Genomic DNA, 23,548 nt, shown 5'->3' with positions numbered 1-23,548 from the left:
TGTGTACCAGGCATGATGCTAGATAGGCATTTTTTTCTGGAAGACACTGGTCAACAGGATAGTTTTACCCAATTTTGTATCTGTTTTCTTTCTTTATACAAGGTTTCTCTAGGAGATGTTTTCTTTGGCCATTTGTGAGTATATCAAGGCTATGTCTGCAAAAATGGGTGGAACGGTCTTCCTAAATGGATTGTTAACTAACAGTCATGTCCTTCTCTGAGTCACATGAAAGCCTCTGTCCGTTTGTTACTTATAAGAGAACATAAACATTCTAATGGAGCTGGTCAGTGATGAATGAGACCCATGAATTCTCACAGTTAGCATTGCTGAGCCTATCAAAATTTTAAAAGGAGTAAGTATCCCATGATTTTATCCTAATCCTAGGGATATGCTTTGGGGCTTGTCCTTTAAAGCTGTGGGGCCTCTGAAAAATGTTAGTGGGCCCAACCAGTTCATCTTTTTTTTTTTTTTAAATGATTGAGACACAAAGGGAGATAAAGAATGAATATTGCTGTTTTTATCCTTGCTCATATGGGTAGAATTGTTTCCTGTAGCATTCCCTCAGCCCTCCAAATCTCAAAGTGGAGAATGAAAGAGAAGAATTGTTCCTCTAAATTATTCAAATGTAAGAATATAGGTACAGATCAGACTGAGGCATCAATAAAAACGTCTCTCGCTAGGATGTAGCAAACATCCTCACCCCCACTCAGAGTCCATTAGCTTCCACGGAAGTGACCTCCCCACTCACTGAGGGGATCTCCCTATCTCCCTTGTTTCCCTTTGTACCCAGGGCTCCCCGCCAGTCCTTCAGTGGAATGGTCTAAACATTAGTATAGAGTCAAGCTCTGAGGGTGGTGTTCACAGTGGGGGAGTGTGAGGCACACAGTGACTTTGTCATCCATCTTGGGGACCTTTGGAAAGTTTTTCACTTTTTCAATAATATTTTCTAAGTCTGTCTGTCTCTCTTTCAGCACAAAGGCAAGTTTTCAGATCAGTTTTTCAAAAATGAGTTGCATCATTTTTTGTTCCAGATTATTTCTTTGGTTGGCTAAGCGGGTTTTTTTTTTTTTTTTTTTTTTTTTTTTTTTTTACCCACCATCATCAAAAGTGAGTTGTAGTATTTTTCATACTACAGAAGTCGACAAACGCATTGAAGTATTGAAATGATCATTTCTATATCTAGATGATGGCCTGCTAAATTTTTTGAGAGGTTTATTGGCTTTGGTCCCTCATTTTAGTTCAGAATGGTAATTTGAAAAATGCTTAAAACACAAAAGTCTTTCTCCCTAAGCAGCAGCCGTGGAAAATTAGAAGTGTGGCTATCTATGTACATACCTACATACACATGAATGTGTCAGAGAAAAACCAGAGCTGGACAACAGGTAAAGAAGTACAGAGTTTATTCAGGACTATTGCAGTAGGGGAAAAGAGACCTCAGTTTAGAACTAAGCTCACTTCCAAATGCAGCATGGGCAGTGGGAATTACAGCCAAGAGCAGGGTTGGGAGGGGTAGGTAGAAAATTACCAAGAGAAATTACCAGTAAAGGAGATTTTTGGCTTCAACCAGTCCAACAGGATTCTTGCTGAAGACAGGCTTGGAGTGATCAGGCCTCACTGAGGGATGGTGAAGAATGAGGAACCTGCTCAGGAGGTTGAAGACTTTCACTAAACCCACTTAGTTCTTGGTAGAACTGGGTTTTACAAGGAAGTGTTTAAATGGACCGAGGAGAAGGTTCAGGAGCTTGACTACAGTTTGGTCAAGCAAGGAATCTTTGTCAGTACATTTGTACATATAGATGTATATGTAAAGACACACATACTAAATCGATGTGTGTATTTTTTTCTGGATTCTTTAATTTTCAAGGTGTTTTTTTTTTTTAAATGATTTTATTTATTTATTTGAGAGAGAGCACAAGTAGGCAGACCAGCAGGCAGAGAGAGAGGGAGAAGCTGACTCCCCGCTGAGCAGGGAGCCCGACGCAGGGCTTGATCCCAGGACCTCGGGATCATGACCTGAGCTGAAGGCAGCTGCTTAACCAACTGACCCACCCAGGCGCCCCCAAATTTCAAGTTTTTAAGAAAAATTTTCCTGAGACAGCGGTTCCCTTGTGGTAGTCCATTTGCATCAGAGTAAACTGGGGAATTTTTAAAAAATATATATTTAAGAGTTTTAATCTGATAATTCAGATAATCTGACTTAGTGGGACGTAGGAATCTACATTTTAAACATATTCGCCAATCATTTTCATGCTCAGTTACATTTGAGAACTACTGTCTACGGCAGTGTACTTGCCAAGTCTTGAAAAGAGCAAAGCCAATACTTTATGTTTTATTTTCTGAAATAGTAGTGACAGGGGCTCTCACATCGTTACTTTTATGTTTCCGATTCTGTACTAGGTATTTCCCCTATATTATTTTGAGTTAAACATGTAGTTATTGAGAGCCTGTTACGGCGTTGAATTTGCGGTCATCTAAACCACATCAAGAAGATTTCTTTAGGAGAATGAATGGTTTTTAAAGTAAGATAGTCTATGAACCGTCTTTATTAAAGCATGCTTCCCTTTACCTCAGTTTACTTTCTTCTTGTGAGGTGCCCAAAATAGAGTTATAGTGAACTAAACTGTCGAATAGGTAGCCTGGAAATAACATTGAAATTGACAGCAAGTGCACGGTGTAGACACAAAAGGGTGGCATGGAGTGTAAGGAGTTACTGGTCTGTGTTTTCAGGTAGAGCATAATGGATTGTCTTCAGGGTACTGCTAGTTTACATAGTAAATGCCCCCATGTATATATATTTTTCTTGTTCATTTTTTTTAATGTAAGATTCAATTGTGCTGGTTTGTGTTATTAAAACTCTAAGTATTTTTAGATCTAAGGTGAGTCATTTACAAATTGATTCATTTGTAAATATTAAGGTATATAAGGGGAACAACTTTCCTTGTGTCTATCTAGACAGCCATGGAGTTGTTTTCTGACAGTAAATATGAAATGTCTCTTGAACATTGGCTCCTCATTCATTCGACAAACATTTCCTGAGTGCCTATCATGCACCAGCATTTTTGGCACTTTGGATACATCAGAGAACAAACAGATAAAGATCCCTTATCCCCCAGACCTTTTTTTCTCTTAAACTTTTGAGCATTCTAAGCTATTTGGAAATGTCAATGGAATACAGGTATTTTGTTGGTCTCTGGGTTACAAACTGGTAACCAGAGGTTCAGTTCAGCTCACAGATTATTTCTTCGGTTGGTTGAGTGGGTTTTATCTTCATTTTATTTTACTTTATTATTTTTTAAGATTTTCTTTATTCATTTGAGAGAGAGACAGAGACAGAGCACAAGCAGGGGGAGAGGCAGAGGAGAGGGAGAAAGCCGGTTCCCAGCTCCACTGGGAGGTTGATTCCAGGACCCTGAGATCATGACCTGAACCAAAGGCTGATGTTTAACCATCTGAGCCACCCAGGTGGCCCAGCTGAGTGGGCTATAAATGTTAGTTTAAATGCTTCAAGAGAGCTACACACTGACCAGAAGACACAAGCCTGTGTGCCATTTCTTACTGTTTTCACCTCATCAGCTTCAGTCCTACACTTACCTGCCTCACTACTGAAGGCATGTGGGTTTGTGGTCCCAGGAGTTGAGCGTGCCCAGCCCTGGCCTTGGTTCCTCCTGCGTGTCTGGAATTTTTAGCGTAAACTCTTTTGTCATCTCAAAGAATTAGATGCTCTGCACGTGTTCAGAGCTCTTTCTAAAATGCCCAGTCATTCATGGGTGTCAGCTCCCACACACAGTCACAGGAAAAGATTCTGAGGTCAAAAAGGCCGGTGGTTTACATGGCTGGAAGTAACAAACATGTTTCTAGAGAACTTAACTGTGCTGTTTCTTTCATTATACTGGAAAATCAAGTTGATTTTTTTTTTTTTCTGTTGGCCAAATTATACATGGTGATTACAGGGGAACAGCTCTTGCATCTATTTTTTAGGAAGATGGTGGAAGTCTTCTCTCTTTCCTCTCAAGCGTCAGCCTGTTGTATTGTCTAGACTCCTACAGCCTTGCTCTCCTTTTGAAATGGAACTCTCCTCCCCACTCCCCTTCCCCACAGATCCTCCCTGTCTGTTCAGTCCAATTCATCCCTCCCTTAGGATTCCCATCTTACTCATTAAAACAGTTTGTCCCAGTCTAACTCTAGTCAGTTTCCCCTTCTCTGAACTCAAGGCATATGATGGGTATTTGATACCATGCATTCGTTTATTTGTTCAACCTTTATGGATTGGCTACCCTGCCCTACCCCAGGCACTCCAAATTTAGCTCTTCATTATCTCCTGTCCTGTAGGGTTTAGCAATAGTTAGGGCATGTTGGTCCCTTCTCCTTAACACAGTGTATAGTTTGCATTGTGAGGGACCCTGCCTGAGGCCACCGTTCTTCACGCAGTGCTCTTGTTTGAGTAATAAAAGGAGCTCAGGGGACGCCTGGGTGAGTCAGTTGGTTAAGTGGCTGCCTTTGGCTCAGGTCATGATCCCAGAGTCCTGGGATCGAGTCCCACACCGGGCTCCTTGCTCAGCGGGGAGCCTGCTTCTCCCTCTCCCTCTTCCCCTGCTCATGTGCGCTCGCTCGCGCGCGCGCGCTCTCTCTCTCTCTCTCTCTGTCAAATAAATAAATAAATAAAATCTTAAAAAACAAACAGAAAAGGAGCTCAGTCTGGGTGCAATGCATGGAGGCAGAACGCCCATCCCCCACCCGCCCGCTCACCCATGCTCCCTCCCCGTGGCTGGAACACCTGCACAGCCATACAGGAGAGCCCACGGAGCATCAGTGAATGACCTAGCAAAGAGCAGATCCCTCAGAAAGGCTTGACAAATTATTCATCTTGTTTAAAACAGAGGAAGTCCTCAATTACTGTTAACAATGAAAAGATTCTTCCTAACTTTGTGTGAACCAGGCTCCCAAAGGTACCAGTCAATTTCAGATCCTATTTTGCAAGCATCAAATCCTTGTTCCACTCAGTTTTTACTAGGGGCTCAAACCTGGGTGCTTGTGGGGGTAAGAGGTTCTGTTAGTAAACACACCAACACAGGGGAGCCTGAGTGGCTCACTCAGCGAAGCGTCTGTCTTCTGCTCAGGTCCTGATCTCAGGGTCCTGGGATGGAGCTCCAAGTTGGGCTCCCTGCTCTGTGGGGAGTTTGCACTCCCTCTCCCTTTGTCTCTCCCCGTTTGTGTGCATGCACTCTCTCTCAAATAAATACATAAAATCTTTAAAACATAATAATAATCATTGCACTAGAACAATGGGGACTCAGTGGGCCTGTCCCAGGCTAATGGGGATGTGTATAAGCACTTAGCATCTACAGCAGTAAAATGAGTAGCACATTTTACCGCCAGTGTCTAAGACAGTATGTTAGTCTCTCCATACTGCTGGATCAAAAGTGCCTCAGCTGGGTGGCTTATAAATTAAAGAAATTTATTTCTCACAGTTCTGGAGGCTGGAGAGTCCAAAAATCAAGGTGCCAGCAGATTTGGAATCTGGTTCATAGAGAGGATCTCTTTGTTCTCACATAGTAGAAGGCGTGAGCTATCACCTGGGCCTCTTTTTTTTTTTTTTTTTTTTAAGATTTTATTTATTTGAGAGCGGGAGCAGAGGGAAGGAACAAAGGGAGAAGGAGAAGTGGGCTTCCACTGAGCAGGGAGCCCGATGCGGGATCGATCCCAGGACCCTGGGATCATGACCTGAGCCAAAGGCAGAAGCTTAACCAACTAAGCTCCCCTGCCCCCCACCTTTTTAAAAGATTTTATTTATTTATTTGAGAGAGAGAGTGAGAGAGAGCATGAGAGGGGAGGAGGTCAGAGGGAGAAGCAGAATACCCATGGTGCTGGGAGCCCAATGTGGGACTTGATCCTGGGATTCCAGGATCACAACCTGAGCCGAAGGCAGTCGCCCAACCAACTGAGCCATCAGGTGCCCCATGGGCCCTGTTTTTTTAATAAGGACACTAATCTCAATCAGAAGGGCAAAGCCCTCATGACCTAGTCACCTCCCACAGGCCTCATGTCCTAATACCATCACCTTAAGGGTTAGGATTTCAATACATGAATTTGGGCAGAGTGGGGGAGAAAGCACACATTCAGACTCTAGTCTCCAACAGACATTGGGGGAAAGGGGAATAACCTGCCTCCCAGATTCAGGTCAAGGACTATAGCTGAGAGCTTATATCATTGCATTTTAGAGAGTTGAGTGGGCTTTGGTCTGATGAATCACCATATTCTCTACTGCCCTGGCTTTTTAACACTGATCCCTCTAGCGTTAGTACTAGGACATCCCCAAATGTGTCCCCACGCCGGGGAGAGACAGAGGTCCAGATCCTCCTCTTTGGGACTATTTTCAGCATTGATTATTCCCACCCATCATCTTTCAGCATCTCAGCACTCACGGTGGGGTGGCGTTACAGGTCTCTGGAAAATACCCCCCAGTGAGATCCAGAGTGCCCTCAGTTCAACACAGCAAGATGCTCAGCCCTCTGGAGTTACCAGATAAATCCTAGTTGGATGTCTGACTGAAAAAAAGAGACAGAACAAAACAAAAATGAACAAACAAAAAACTGTTCTCATCCCCACGCTGGAAGTTTCTGAGATTTTTGTCTCCAAGGCAAAGAGCAGTTCCATCTTACGATGTCATTAAAGAAGATGGTGGAAGAGGAGGTTAACCTCTTTCTTGGGAGCACCTTTAATCTCAAGATCAGGAATGTTTCACTCGACTCCAGCTTGCTTCTTAGAAAGTTACACTCTCTTCCCTTAGTCTTTCAAACGAGGAGGACAAATACTGAATCTTTGAGGAGTTTCCAGTCCTTTTTGAGGACCCACTGAAATATTCTGATCTCAAACCTTTTTAAATAGACTCAGAAACTCACATGCAATAGACATGCACAAACCCCCCTATATTTATAGCTCATCTTCGTACAAATAGATGCACACAAACACCTTTTATCTCAATAAAGAAAACACGTTCTATTCATAGGAAAATAGTTGGGTCAGGCTTTCTGGGCTTTTTGTTTGGGCACCGCAGGGTGCCTCCTAGCACGGCAGGGGCAGGCATCCGATGTCACGCCAGCCACCTACATCACGCACCGTGCCAGAGGCAGAGATGAGAGCTCTAATTAGGGGGTGTCAGAAGACAAGGCAAGAAGGAAGGGGGCAAAAAAAAAAAAGGCATAAAACTTTCCATGAAAATGGAAAGTAAAGGAGGGTAGTTTTCTCCTTTTTATTTTTGGTGGGAATTCTCTGCTTTTCCAGTGTACTTCAAAATAGTACTCTGTCCTTCGTTCTATAATTTATAACCAACATCTGCATTCATGGAAATAGCTGGACTGTCTTTTGCATGTTGCTTCCACTCTTGGAATAGACATGTATTTATCTGCTTTTATCCAAACCTACGTCACGATGACTCTCTCTGCCTTACACTAGCCATAGCTGACAGAGTTTGTACTCAAGAGTCTTCAGGAAGGTTCCCCAGTTTTGTGAAATTGATGAGAAACAATCCAGCCCTCCCTATCTTCCTAGGTGCCCTCTGTAGCTTCATTTTTCAGGGATACAGCTTTGTATTGAAGTGGTCCAAGCCCCCTCTCCCTGCATGCTTATGTTCGTGGGCACAGTGGGTATTGCCTTCTAAGGACATTATAATAATATTACTTGTAAATTACAATGCCTTTTGGTAACTAAAGGTTTGGATGGTTCCAGTCACTTATTTTGCATTTCTCTGGATCCGATGGTGTCTTTTTTTATTCTTTGCATAAGAGCTGTCATCTTTTCTAGGTAAGCCTTTCACAAGCCACTCTGATTATTAAATGGAAAGTTACGGAGTACCCAGGATCAGACTCTCTCCTCGGAGCAGTGAAGTGAGAATCTTCAGAGGGGTCCTCCAGGCATTGCTATCTTTAGGAGTCCCCTAGACGTTTGCAGTATTAAGGCAGGGTGAGGAGTGGACGTGGCTGCATTCTCCTTCCCCCTTGCACTCCCTCTGCCCATCTACTGCTTAATCGGCCTTTTCAAAAGAATTCTTAATCAGATCACCCAGAGTAGGGACGTGTGATTAAGGCATCCTGGGCATAAAGTTTAAGGAGATACTCACTCTCAGGGTCCTGAACTTCTTCTTGATGGCTCTTAAAATAAAACCATTTACTTCCTTGTTTATCGCCCCTCATCCCCACCTAAGCCCGCCTGCCCTCTACGTCATTGGGCAGTCTTGTTTAGCAAACACATTTTAAGGAAACGAGAGACGTTTTTTTAAATTGTTTTAGAGCCAGCACCAAGCCATAATTGAAGAAGCTGTTTTCTTGCCTTTAGAGGTACAGTTGTTTTTTTAACCAAAATATTTTATCCTGAGTAATTTGCTTCACTTTTTTCCAAATGTAAATTCCTCCTCAAGAAATTACCTGTGGCACCTAATCCAGTGTCGTGGTTAATATCAGCTATTTCATAGGACAATTGTGAGAATGCTTGAATTAACCCATGTAAAGGACTTAAAACAATGTCTGATCCATAGTAAGTGCTCCATGAATGTTAGCTCCTCTTCTTAATCATAAGTTGTGTGATTATTGCCGTTACCTTCCCTAATTCCTTCAGTAGCATTGCAGCTTTAATCTAATTAAGTGCAAAATCTGTAACCCAAGAATATGCCTGATATACCTGCATCTCATTTTTAACCAACACTCACTACTTTTGCAAATGCTGTTCCCTTGACCCAGTACTCTTTGCCAGTCGCTGTCTTCTTCTCTTGTTAGAATCCACTAATTCTTTAAGGTTCAGCTCAAAGTTAATTTCTTTTTTTTTTTTTTAAGATTTTATTTATTTATTTATTTGAGAGAAAGAGAAAGAGAGATCGCCTAAGAGGGGAAAATCAGAGGGAGAAGCAGACTCTCTGGTCAGGGAGTCCAATGCAGGGCTCAATCCCAGGACCCTGGGATTGTGACCTGAGCCGGAGGCAGTTGCTTAACCAACTGAGCCACCCAGGAGGACCCCAAAGTGTTAATTTCTTAAGAAAACATTTCTTTGCGTTTCTAATTACATATGAGCTCTCTTTTAAACATTCTGTGAACTTCCTTTGTACTTACTATATATTTTTAAATACAAAACACAGGTGTCCTGGGGCGCCTGGGTGGCTCAGTGGGCTAAAGCCTCTGCCTTCGGCTTGGGTCATGATCCCAGGGTCCTGGGATCGAGCCCCACATTGGGTTCTTTGCTCAGCAGGGATCCTGCTTCCTCCTCTCTCTCTCTGCCTGCCTCTCTGCCTACTTGTGATCTCTATCTGTCAAATAAATAAATAAAATCTTTAAAAAAAAACAAAACAAAACAATAAAAGTACCGGTGTCCTGTTGTTGAACTGCAAGAAGAAGGTTTAAGTGGGACCGTATTGAGACAGGACCATCAGGGGGGTGTGGTGGGTGAGTAGGGTGTTGGCTATGTCTGGGTTTGGCTTTGGCCATTTTTACACAAAGTAACACAGGTATGACTTTCCTAATTGGCAGAAAAGGACCATTTATTTTTGTCGTAGGGGCAGGAATTGTGCTTTAGTCATCTCACTAGGGCCTTTCATATGGAAATGGTGTATTTTGCAGCCAGTAATTTTTTTTTTCCAAATTTAATAATGGATCCTGGTTAGTACATGTAAGTTTCACTAAATCGTAACGTGAGAGAAAATGTAGTACACTTTTTCTGTAATGATCCAGACATCTCCTCTGTTGATAGAAAAACCCACTATCAGTGCTCTACAGAACACAGAAGTACAAAGAAAGGTCTCTTCTTTATGTCACAGATCAGCTACACTTGTATCCATTTGCATTTGGTCTTATTTTATTACACTCCAGGTCAGTGCAAAATGTGCTGCGTCTTCCTCTGATCAGTCATCTATATATGTTCAAAGTATAGCCAGTTGATTGTTAACCACCTACTAGTGGAACAGTTCGGGGATCAGGGCATCTCTAGATGACAGGTACGTTGTCTGAAGAATTGGCTCCCCCAACTACCCGAATGGGGAACATAGCTTCCATGGAATAATTCCTGATGTGCATTAGCCTATGTGGAATGTGAAGCAAGTGGAGATCTTGAGAACATTTATAGAACTCTTTTGGATAGCCTGGTATACTGATAGCCACTCTCCTAACTGGTCCTACACTGTGCTCTGGAAGGCTGACCTGAAATCCACAAGGTTCTTGATCTTCTGATTCCAGTTTGGTTTTGGCTAAGGAGGAGCACCAATCAGAGATGGAAGGAGGGAGGAAGTGCTGAGTCTTTCCTGGCCCCTCCCTGCAATGGTGCCTTTGTCCTAGCACCCGTTATATATATATATATATATATATATATATATATATATATATATATATATATATGTATGTGTGTGTGTGTGTGTGTACACACACACACACACACACACACACACACAGTCTCTGGCTGTAGGTAACCACTCCCTTCCTCTTGCCTGTTGAAGTCTAGGGGTGGTGACAGCCTGAGGGGCACTAATCTTGGGCTCTCATTTACCCTGATGACATCTTTGTAAATAGTCTTGTATCAAACTTTCCTGAAATTCCCAGACATGGGTATGGCCTCTGTTTTCTAGACACTGATAACCCATTGTTGCCTTTACTTCTCTTAAAGTAATTCAGCCTTAAAGATCAGGTAGGCAACAAAGAGATAAGTGCTACGAAAATGCCTTTCCAAATCTGTAACAGATTTTAGCTTGAGGTCCTACAAAAGCTCTCCAGGAAGAGCCCCGAATGAGGGGGGAGTTTCTCCTGTGGTCCCCACTGCTGCTTCCTTGAATTGGATCCTGAGCAGAAAACCAGTACATTTGTCTATTCCAGACCATGTTGACTTGAGAGGTTGCAGATTCACGGTAGCCTGTTTTGAGCAGAAAATATTTGTCTAAAGCAAAAACCTGGAAGCCAAAAACGTATGATTTAGAAAACAGAAAAATGTCATATTTTAAATGGGGAAAGATGGTTGTAAAAGTGAAAGATTCCATTCTGTCCTTAATTATGTGGCTGGGTCTTCCTGGACTCTTCATCTAATCTGCATAGATACAAAAATTACACAGCAATCTGGAAGTGTTAAAAAAAAAAAAAAGAAAAGAAAAGAAAAGAAAAAATGGCAGTAATTAAATGACAAAAAACTATATTCAAATAAAATTAAGGGTTTGACTTAAAGCCATGGGGGGCATTTCCTTTTGTTTCTTCCTATGTAGCATTTAAAGGAGAATGAGACAAAAAGTGCTTTCTGCAAGTGTCTGAGCACTGACGTGTAGCCCAGCCTGAGTAGAGGTTTGCTGGTCGAAGGTACTCAATGTGCCCAGCATGTCCACTTGGCAACTTTTGGTCCCATCCCTGGGCTTTAGGAGGAAAGGCCCAGGAACCAGAAGGAAAGAAGAGACTCCGAGTTCAGTTGTTAGGTTTATTTGTCCTCTGAAGAGGTTAAAAGATCCATTCTTGACCAACATGGAAGTTATTATAATATGAGAAAAGAGAAGTATCTCAGAGATGCAGAAAAGTACCTATATCCATTTCTACCCATATTTAATATAAATGAACATTGTGCCATTTTGCTTTATTTTTTCAATAAAAGCTTCTGGATATAATGGTCAGTGTGTCCCTCCCACTCTCTCCAGAGGTAACCACAGTATTGTTGGTGGTGTTTACCATTTCTGTCCGTTTTTTGTGTTTTGTTTTGTTTTTTTAAGATTTTAAGATTTTATTTTTAAGTGATCTCTACACCCAGTATGGGACTCAAACTTACAACCCTGAGTTCAGGAGTCACATGTTCTTCCAACTAAGCCAGCCAGATTCCCCGTCTGTGTTGTAATACTTGGAATATACAGGTATATATTTAGAAATAGTGCCCATAGTAGTATGCTGTGCACTTTTAAACTCCAGATGAATTGTGGTGTACTCCATTGTATTTGTAAGAATTATCCGTTTTGGACGCCTGGGTGGCTCAGTGGGTTAAACCTCTGCCTTCGGCTCAGGTCATGATCTCAGGGTCTTGGGATTGAGCCCCTGCATCGGGCTCTCTGCTCAGCAGGGAGCCTGCTTCTGCTTCTCTCTCTTTACCTGCCTCTCCGCCTACTTGTGATCTCTGTCTGTCAAATAAATAAACAAAATCTTAAAAAAAAAAAAAAAGAATTATCCATGTTGTTACGTGGACCTCTAGCTCGTGCATTGGAAATGCTGTACTCTGTTCCATTATGTGAGTATATACAGTGGTTTATCTCTCCATTTCCTATTGATTAATACGTAGAATGTTTCCGTGTCTTTCTGTCATTACAAACAATGTTCTGCTGAGCACCCTTGTAAACAACTTCTTGTGTATATCTGTGAGAGATGCTGTAGAACTTATACTTCCTGGAAAAGCGTTAGGCTGTGTGTCAAGTGTGCCATCAACTTCCCGGCCCTGGCTGTGTCTTCTCCAGAGGGACTAGACAGTTAACATTCTTACCAGCAGGACCTGAGAATAGCCACTCCCACCCCGTCCTTGTCAGTAGTTTATATGATCAGACTTTCAAAATTTTTTTAAAAATTTAAAAAATGTTGCTCGTCTGATGGTGATTTTATTTGCATTTCCCCGATGACTAGTGGGGTTGAGTTTCCTCTCAAATGTTGATTGATATTTCAAGTTTTCTTTTTTTCAATGACCCTTTCCTCTCCTCATGCCCTTTTTGCTTTTGGATTTGTTCATCTTTTTTAGTTGATTTTCATGGCTTCTTGATGCTCCGTTCTTGTCCTTTGGCAGTTGTACGTATCAAATAGTTGTCTTGGGGGAAGTTCCAGGTTCTGTATGCTAAGCAACAGGCAGCCCATATGTCTGTCTCAAAATGGTGCATTATTCCAAGGTTGATTCTAGGCTTTGTCAAAGGAAGAAGCAAACCTGTTAACAATATATATTTCTGAACATGCTAGAAGGAGAGGAAGTCACAGTCCTCTGTGGATTAGGGCCCGAGGGATTAGGAATGTGTTGACGAATGAGTCAAAGCTCATGCAGCCAGGGGAAACCTGGACATGGAGAGTGGGGCAGGAAGCAGAGGGTTTTCTGTGAAAGTGTGTTAAGTGGTGGGGAGTGGTGGCGGGCTCTGTGATGGGCAGCGTGACTCTGTAGTAAGATGGTCTCTAATGACTTTCAAGACCTAGAGAGGGAGATGTCCTTGTTCCTGACTGTCAGCACAGTGTCCCAGTATGCCAAGGTAGGCAGGCAGTGAGAAGAAAACCGAAAAGGATTCCAGAAAGAAAACCTCCCAGTTTACTGCCGTGCCCCATGATCAGAGACACTAAGGACTCCACAGTGATCAGCCAGACAGGATGGCAGAGAGCCCCCGCCAGTCTCCTCTCCTGCTGCAAGTGTGACAGCTAAGGTGGAGTAAGGACCAGGAGCTCTGAGCTGTCACCAAAGTGGAATCTGACTTCAGACAGTCAAGCTTTGTGCGAAGCTGCCTCCAACCAGAACTAGCAAAGAGACCAGCAGCATGGTTTGTGTTTTACCTTTGCTTTCCCTTCCTGTCCACCCGGTAAAGGTCGCATGAGTGGCAAAATGACCCTCACCTAAGGGGAGACGGGTCAGAGGAAAACCTTGGTGTCCCTGCAGGGCCCCTGAAAGGAGGATTGATGATAGCATATTAGCGACAGTGGCCCTATCTTCTGCTCTGCAGTGCAGTGACCTGTGTCTTAATCCCAGAAGGTATGTCAAGGCTGAAAAGGAGTTAAACACTAAAATCCCCCATCTCTTAGGTTTCTAGCAATTTCAGGTTCAAATAAATAAATCTGTTCAATAAGTCTGTTTTCACCTGGCCAGTGAGACACTGTCTCATGCGTTAGCCACGTGAGGGAACTGAATCAAGCAGGGGGCTTGGGCACGATTAGCTACATTAGAGAAGGAAGTTAGAAGCACTCCTGCCTTTACTACTTAAGCTAAGTGCAGCTTTTCCTTGCCAAGCCTGACTTCAGTCTTTGCTGTTGTGGGTTCTGTCTTCTTGGTGACATATGTGTTCTCACCTGAGTGCAGACGTCGTGGCATTGAAAGAGAATGTCTAGCGGATGTAGTGAGGTTTGATAGAAGCACAAATAAAGAGGCTAAGAGATAAATAAACCAGTCTTGCAGTACTGATGAATCCTGAAGGTGTATGTCCTTTTTTTTTCTGTTTCATTCAGCAAAATCTACATTCTCTTCACTTCTACTTTTACCACCCATCAGAACCGGTTCTGCATGTCCTCAAAGCAGATTTGGAAAACAAACAAAGGCAGATCAGAAAATTCCCAGATTTCTTTTTGGCAGGATCAAGTGGTTATTATCCCAGAGCCAAACAATGTTGCCAGAGACTATTAAAAAAAAAAAATCAACAAATAAGGGAGAATCAAATCAGTCTAGTGCCATAGTCTGCCAGGGAGTGAATAAGCATGTTAGAGCATGTCTCCTGCCTCTTCCAACATTTAGGAATAACAGAGAAGCAAAGTCTTGGGTTTGCGTGAAATTTCAAGCAAAGCAAGTGCCGGGCTCACCCTTGACATTCGTCTTTACAATCCTATTAAAAAATCTTTTGTTGTAAGAGTAGATTATTGCGTTTCCAGAAATGAACTGACGGTCATCACTACAGACATTTCTTTTCCAAGGGTATCATTTGTACAATCTCTGGAATTTCTCCTGCACTGCAACTTTTAGGCAAAATTTACTTTTGCCCAGGGTTATTATGTTCCAAATTATAGTGGGCTCTTCAGCAATAGCCTGTTGTAAATTCTCTAGATCCCTTTTACAAGGAACCCAACATTCTCAAATGTTTCTAATTATGCTTCTAAGAAAAGAAAAAGTGTGTGCTTTAAATTAGATTTTTTTTGGAAAATCCCAGAATCTTGTTCCCAATCCTATCCTGATCAACCTAGTCATTTGTATTCTTGGATCACCTTTCTCCTCCAATAAAGCAATGTTACTGTTCTCTCCAGAACTCTGTAAAGAACCTTCTCCCCTTAGCTAAGAAGTACTGAAGATGAGACTGAGGGCTGTCTCCTTACCGTGTGGAGAAAGACATGGGCTCTCTTGGTCTGGTTTGCACAGGAAAGTCTCTGCCTTGCTCAATGGTTCCCCAGCCTGGCTGCATCTTTGAATCACCTGGGGAATTCTGAAAAAGAAATACTTAGGTCTCAAGGATGATCTGAAGGGCGCCTGGGTGGCTCAGTAGGTTAAGTGTCTGCCTTCTGCTGAGATCCTTGATTCCAGGATCCTGGGATCGAGTCCTGCGTTGGGCTCCTTGCTCAGCAGGAAGCCTGCTTCTCCCTCTCCTCCCTACTTGTGCTGTCTCTGGCAATCTCTCTCTCAAACAGATAGATAGATAGATAGATAGATAGGGATCTCAAAATGACAACCCTGGACCAGCAGCACCCAGGAACTTACTTAAAATGCATGTTCTTAGGCCCCAGCTCTCACCTGCCAATTTTGAAACTGAGGGTGAGGCCCAGTGCTCTGTGAGCTAGTGCTCCAAGGTGATTCTGATCACATTCAATTTATGGGGAAACACCCCTGTAGTTGATAATTTTTTAAGTGATGACTCTGATATGCGGCCAAGATTGAGAAGCTTCAGGTCTTTCTTCTCTTCCTACTTATTTCCTTCTGTTTGGTTTCAGCTGAGCGAAGGCCAGCTGTCTGTCTGTCTGAAGAAACAGGAAAACCCAACATTATTTTATTAGTATAATATTAGTTGTGGCCTTTTTTTCCTTACTGGTAATGTTAAAAATCTCAGTGCCGTTTTGGCGTGTTTTGTTCTGCAAGGGCTTCCTACAGCTGTGCACTTAGTAAAACCTCCCACCAAATCACTGAGCTTGAAGTCTGATTGATACGCATCCTTGAGGCTTTAAATAGGAGGCATCGACTGTGGGAGCATTTCCTCCTCTCCAGCTTCTCACAGTTTTTATCCTCTCCCTTCTTCCCTGCCCCCTCCTTCCCGTTTCCATTCCATTCCCTTTATTGGCAAGCTTTTGCTTCTGTGTAAGACAAATGACTCTTAGCAGAGCCCCAGTCCCCTTTCCAAAATCCTTAGGAGCAGATATGTTTTTAACATTCATACTCTCTTCAATTTTGAAAGAATACAGGGTGCCCACCGTATATGGAGATCCACAGCGAAAGGTGTAGACATTCGGACAAAGCAAAATAGAGGCTATAAACTTTATGATGGATTAGTTTCGATTTTGCCATCAAGTGAATCAAGACAAAAAACTTGAGGGCTGTCTGAGCTTTTTGCTTTTTCGTATGCTGAATATGAGATCATAGACCGTGTTCTATTCTAGAACTAAGAGGCAACCCAGCACCAACAGAATTGAAAAATCCCAGAATCTTGAAACGAGCTTAAAACATCTTGATTATATGAAGTGGAGATTTTTGACATTTAAGGACAGACGTTATGAATATGTAGCTTTGAGCGTTTGTGCCTAGATCCATGAGAAAGCAACAGGCTTAAAACATTTCTATGAGACGACAGCCTGGGGTGGTCACACTGCCTCTTAAGATAGACCAGGGAACAAACCGTGTTAGGATAATGGCCAACCATGTGGAAACAAAGTGAAACTGGATCTCTCGCTCCCTTCTCAACCACAACTCATCCCAGATGGATGGAGCCATAAACATTCTTAAAATAAAGAAGTGACTATTTTTATAATACTACAGTGGAGAGGACTTTTCAAACATAACGAAACTCCAAAAGTCGTAAGAGGTAAGAATTGTTATATTTGCATAAACAGCCAAAAATTTCTTTAGGGTAAAAATCACTATAAGAGTCAAAAGTGACCCCAGAAATTCATAACACAAGCTGGATAGACATGCATTAAAAGGATGCTTTTATAAATCAACAAGACCATCAGTCTAACTGAAAAACAGACAAATCAGCAAGGCACAAACAGAGAGAATTGCAAATGAAACATGAAACGATTCTCAACCTCATATTTAGTTAAATAAGACTGAAGTGGAAACCAGTCACCTGTCTGATTAGCAAGGATTATACTGTTTGGTAATTCTGTTTTTAGGAATTCACCTTACAATTATACTCACAAATGCATGGAGATATGTATAAAAGGGTTTTTACTAGAAAACGTACATGTTATTTTCAATAAAGTGAGAACTGGAAATCCTTCAGTAAGAGAGTGGTTAAGTACGTTAACATGCCCCCCCCCCCCCCCCCGACCAAAGAGTTCTAGAGATGTTAAAACAAGTGAGAGAAATCTACACGTGTTGACAGGGAAAGGTGTGTAGCATGTTTGGGTCAGTTGCAGAACAGAATGTGGAGTATGATTCCATCCACAAGTGTGTTGGTATAAGCACAGAAAATGTGTGTGATTTGGGGCCCCCGGGTGGTTCAGTTGGTTGAGCGTCCAACTCTTGGTTTCAGCTCATGTCATGATCTTGGAGTCAGGAGATCAAGCTCTGTATTGAGTTCTATGCTTAGTGGGGAGTCTGCTTGAGATTCTCGGTCTCTCCCTCTCTAAAATAAATCTTTTTTTAAAAAAGTCTTGAAAAATACACAGTGGTTACCCCCGGTGAGGGCAAGCGCAGAGGGAGCAGTGTTTTGTACAATTTTCTATACTGTTTGATTTATCTTTGCAAAGCATGCATTAATTCAGTGTTAAGGAATACTTTTGATATCTGTGCGTCCTTCTTGCGAGTCAAAGACAGCTTTGCATTAGTCCTATTTGGATAAACTTATCACTGGGCCCAGATGGAGGTAGGGTTGAAGATATAGGAGATCGTCCTTTTGCAAGGATGCCCTATTTGCGACAGACCCCTTATTGTCTATTTACAAGAATGTCTTATTATTGTAGCCTTGGAGAGTTTGATGCCACCCAGAAAGGGCTTCCAGACCGAGAACATGAACCTCAGCCAGAAGGAACTCAACTCTGTGATGTTCACATTTTCTTCCTTTCACTCCTTGTAACACGTTCTTTGTCATCCAGTGCGTCAGGGAACAGTTGACAGGAAATTGTATCTGAAAGTGTCCAGGCCAGCCCAGTCCTGGGGGATGCCAGAACCTGTCCTCCTGGACATCCTTCTTCACCCCCTTGCCCAGCTTCTCAGAGTATACATACCACGTGGCCTGCAGTCCAGCCAGATTGCCCAGGCCCTTCCCGGGAGCTTTTGCCAGCCGCCTAAGAGGACATGATGAACAAGTCTGGAGCCAAACGGGGACTGCCAGGAAGAGGAAAAACAGGTGCCAGCCATGAGACCCCGTTCTGTTTGATTCCTGATGGTGTGGAGGGACGATCACTGGTGTGGTACTCCTTCCAGGCTGTCCTCCCACAACCCAGCAGTGTGGCTGCAGAACAGTGAGAATACACTCGAAACCAAAACCCCCTCGGTTCCCCCATGTGCCAGGGCGCGGCGGGAGGGGGCCCGGTGTGGGTACAGTGTGAGTGCGGCCACTGGGGAGACCCCAGTCCCATGAGGAAAGCAGCTCCTCACCCTGTCCCAGGACATGCTAGCCAGATGCCTGAAGGCTCAAAGTTTGGGACTCTAGAGATTTCCCTGTCATCCTCTCTCATTTTACATCTCCCCCCAGCCCCCCTCTCTAGTTCATGTTAAGCTTTAGCATGCAAGTTGGATTTCTATCAGTTGTGCTGTTTGCCAAAGAACCCATGAATCAAAAGGGGATCTACTGTGAAAATAAAAGCCACGAAGCTTTCTTTTTATCGCTTCCTAGCCATCCCTCTGATTGACAATGACGTCCTCACGACTCCAAATTTAGAATTATTTATTTGGGAGCTTCGCTTCCGTCTCTTAACTGCTACCCCCTGACAAGGCACCCGAGAAGCCAACGCTGTATGTTTTGGGTTCGCTAATCCGACAGTCATTTCTGAGATCCATACAAATGGAAAACACACCAATAAGACACGAAACCCTTCATTATTCTAATGTATGTCCCAGGCTCTGCTCGCGGCGCGCCTCCCTCCCCTTCTCCCTCCAGCCCAACCTCTCCCTCCTCGGGGGCGTCATCGAGAGCCCCCAGCCTCCAGCCCCAGTGCCTTCCCTCGCAGGGCTGCAGGAAATTTGTTTTACAAGGCTGGTTTTAACTGAACTACCTGCTGTGCGGCACACTGCTACTGTTTGTGAAATGAATGATGGGAAAGGCAAGTCTGTGATTTCATTTGTTCAGACCGATTACTCACACGTTGCACACGGTATCATTTGCTTGTCACTTAATGACTGACCAGCCTGCCTGCATCATTAGTGCTGCGGGCGCAGTGAAAGAAAGACCTCGCCATAATGAGGAGCTGAAGGAAGCCGAGTGCTGTTTTACCTAAAAGAAATGGTGCGCAGAAATCCAGCACAGCTGCAGGTGTTCCGATGACAATGTGGGAAGCAGTTAGCTTCCAATTTAGCAGAAAATTAAGAGCGAAAAAACTGTTATTTGTGAGCGAAGATACTCATGGCAGGCAATCATCCTCACTCTGTAACCACAAGAGGAGCATTCAGCTGTCTTTGTCGTGACTTAAAACAATTGGTATCTTGGGCTGCATTCAACACCAGATTGGTGCTTATTATCTGCAGTTTATTCTTTCTTGGGATATTTTGTTTTTTTTCCCCCCCCTATTTTATGGTTAATTTGCTTGCTTGAATGTAAAGCCATTTAAGCTGAAAAATCTGGATTGTGGCTGAGCATTGTGCCAGGGCTCTGAGCTGTATGATACAAGATAATTGGCAATTTTCAAATTCATAATCCATTTTGTTTCCCTCATCTCCCCCCTCCCCCACCATGCTTCTTTGTCCCTTATGCTAGCTTTTCTGCCCTGTTCTTGGGCATAATCTTTGAAACTGGTAATGGAGGGAAGGTGACAGGGCATAGATTCCTCGAGGCAGGACTCCAGACGCCTGAGACGACCCTGCGGGGAGGTAAAAGAGCAAAATTCCGTCACCTCTGGGAAAGCAGTCTCAGAAGCAAACCAGTACTTTCCCATGGAAAGATTGAATCCCATTTGCAGCCAAAGCTCTGAGTCCTCTTGTAGGATGACAGAGATTTTTGCTTTACTTGAGGGCTTTGTCGTTGGAGGCAGGCACAAAAACCCTGACCTCCTACAAACCGACTCCCGGTTTCCCACTTGGTGGTGATCCTGTGGATCGAGCTAACAGCATCTTCTGGTCCCCCTGCTTTCACTGTGTCAGGCAAGGGGCAGACGGATATCTCAATCTGGGTTAAACAAGTCTAGCCTGTGGGATTGACTTCTAAGGGTGTGATCTCTTCTTGTTTCATTCTTTCCTATTTCCCTGACGTAACAATGTCACCAGAGCTCATTGATCTCCATCAGGTTGTTCCTGAGCAGCCGAGTCTCCTTCGGGAGAGTTCTTCAGGAATGAGGCAGTGTGCTCCCATTACTGTCTCCTCACTTGAACTCAGGACGGTGGTTGGATTCCACCTACAACTTCTCCACGCAGTGTGTGTGGCTGACGACAGCAGGACGCTGAACACACCAGGGAGCGACCCACCATGGGCCTGCTGCCTCAGCTGAACACGGGAGGCAGCGATTTGCTCTCGTGAAGAAAATGCACTTTTCAGTGATACTTCTGTTCTTTCCAACGTCCAGACCTTCTTCCCTGAAAGCAGGAGAGTAGCATCCTTGCCACTTTTATGCTTTTTAGTAATTGCCCTGCATTTATTTTTCCATTTTGTCCCTCTGATACTTTTCTGGACCTACCTGCTCGTAGCATCAGCAAAAACTGTAAGACGTTATGTTTCCCCATTTTGCGCTAATTTTCCACTTGAATTGCAACGTTATTTTTCACGTACACCTGTGTAAATTCACAGAAGGAAAATGGGGAAAAAAGAATAGAGAGCAAGGTGGCCCATCCACGACCAAACAAAAAACACATTAGTAGAGGGGGGAGAAAGCAACCAGAGAGAAGGCAGGGATGGAAGGTTTTCTGCCCTCAGCTTCTGTTTGGTGTTTATCTTTTCTTACTCTGCCTTTCCACAATCACCTTCCTCCCTGGCTCAGATACTCAAAGTCCCCCTCGCCATAGCTGTGTTTCTTTTTTTGAGAATGCTGTCGGGCCTCCGTGTCCAATTTATGTAATGCTTCCTGGGGTCTGACTTGGATTTCCAAGTCCTCCGCATCCCACGTGCGGGTTTCATCTTCCTCCTTCCTCGCGCAGCCCTTCCGCAGTCACACAGCTGGCCTGAGAACACGCTCAGCCACGCTCTGTTTTTCTGTCCACTAATAGTTACTCGATCCTCTGTTCTGCCAATTTGGTGCATAATATTTTCGTTTTCTCTATATTCATTTCCAATACTCCTGTCAGCCTTCAGTATCTACTTCATTAAGCTTCTCCGCCGGTTTAGCAGCAATCAGCAGTGAAGGATCCTTTGTGAGGCCGGGAGAGAATTGATCTTGCTCTTTCGCGCCGCACTTGCTGTCCTGCCAAAGCGGGAGGATTTACTGCGTGTCACACAGATTGCAGGGAGGACGCTCCGTGTCCCCATTTGTCACGGGGCTCCCATTGCTCACCGTGGGCTTGTAAACTTACTTCTGAAAATCCGGAAGGATTATCCTCGCTCATAAAATGCAAAATTGGCTTAACTGCCTTCCGAGACTGAAGGCCACTGCACTTGGTTTTCGAGAGAGGCTTATTTGAATTACAAAGTCAGGTTGCCCTGGTGGTGGGAGAGAGCGAGGTGACGGCCACTGACTGGTCATCCTCTTCTTAGGGCAGGTGGGTCTGTGGCCCCCGAAGGAAGTTGTCGTGTTGCCTTGGTGAGATTCTTTACTGCGGAACAAAGTCGTGGGGAAAGGCGTCTCTTTTTCATTTAAGGAGTCTTGGTCCAGTCTGCCTGACTTTCCTAAAGGGCAAAGAGACTTCAGGGCCAGAATGCATCTGAAAAAACTCAACTCCGTTTGCGATTTCACTTGATTCGGCTCCGAAGGAGTTAAGGGATTCTAAAGAGAAGACACAAGGACCCAGAACAAGGATAGAACCTCCCCAGGAGCAATTTCCTCAATAGGCATGTGAAAGCTTTCTTGGCTTTTGTCATTTACTGAATCCCAGCTTATTTTTCTACCCAGCCCAGACAGAAACCAACTCCTACAAACTAAGTTGGATGTGATGTTTATAATACACTCCAAAGAGGACAATACTTTTGTAAAACCGTCAACCAACTAAAAACACAAAACAAAACGAAACACCATGGTTCCCTTATTAAATCTGGATCCCTCAAAGAGTACACCTTCTTGCACTAGCAGTCAGAGAAAAACCCTTGTGAGAGGCAGCCCTTCTCTCTCTCTCTCTTGATGGCCCTTTGTCCAGGGCCAGCCTGGCAAGGCTGACTCACTCATCCGTCTCTCCCTGCAGATGAGGTCTTACTGGAATTTATATCCCAAGCGCCTCTATTGGCAATTGGTACATAGTAGGTGCCCAGTAAATGATGGCTGGATAAATGGCTGACGAGTGTGGTTCTGTGGTCACCCAGGTCTTCCTCATTCTCAGCGGATAATTTCAGCTCCAGTCTGTCCAATCAGAGCATTCAGTAAAGTCACACATTTACAAAGGGATAGGATAGATAATTCTGGTGAGGAGCAAACTTTTCTTGAGGCAAGATGAAAATGGAGAGTTAAGGGAGATTTGTAAAAGAGGATATAAGAGAGAATACCGAGGTGTATGGGCAGAATAAATAATAGTTACAGAGGTGGAAGAAGGAAACGTGGTTAGTATGTGACCAGCTGAGCCAGAGGTCCATCCCCATCGGAGGTGAGAGGAGGAAGACAGATGACAGCATGTGGGGGTAGGGCAGCTCAGGACCAGGCTGCCTCAGACTTGTGAGTTGAGGAGGGGGAGTTGGCTACTCTTCTTCTTTCTTTCCATTTCTCATCCTCACTCATAAGGTGCACGGTGGCCTTAGGCTACATCATTCCTCTGTCACTGGGGGGGACTGCAGTGCGCATCACCAGGTCTTACACCAAAGCAGGACACCAGAAAGTTCTGTCACGTCACTGAAGTTAATCAGTATAAATCAGGAAAAAGAGCGAGGGATGTAGAAACATAGAGCTGTTCTGTGTGACACAATCGGGAGCCTTCTCTAAGCCTCATATCAGCTATATTTGACAAGTGAATATTCTGTTTCTTCCGTTTCCCTGTTACAGTACTCAGTTTTTGTCCCATCCCCTTCACTGGTTTCATTTCTGTCTCCAGTCTGCTTCGGGTGGCTGTCTCCTGACTGTCCAGCCAGCCCCAGCCTCTCATGTGGAGATGCGGCATTCTGTGTCCAGCCCTCTCTGGGTGGCCCCTCTCCGTGCCACTTTCACACTCTAAGGGGCACCCCTCTGTGCTCTCCCTTCCTCTCCCTGGTTCCACCTTTACAGGCCCCCCGCACTTGAAGAGCGAAATCTCCTTGATCCCTCACTCCTTTTCCCTTAACTAATCAATTCTAGCCAAGTGATGTCAACAGTTCACTGTTAAAGTCTCTTCCACCTTGGGGCACCTGGGTGGCTCAGTGGGTTAAAGCCTCTGCCTTCGGCTCAGGTCATGATCCCAGGGTCCTGGGATCGAGCCCCGCATCGGGCTC

This window comes from Martes martes (genome assembly GCF_963455335.1).
Source record: "Martes martes genome assembly, chromosome: 11".
NCBI classification, from domain to species: Eukaryota; Metazoa; Chordata; class Mammalia; order Carnivora; family Mustelidae; genus Martes; species Martes martes.
Note: the sequence above shows the minus strand (reverse complement) of the source record.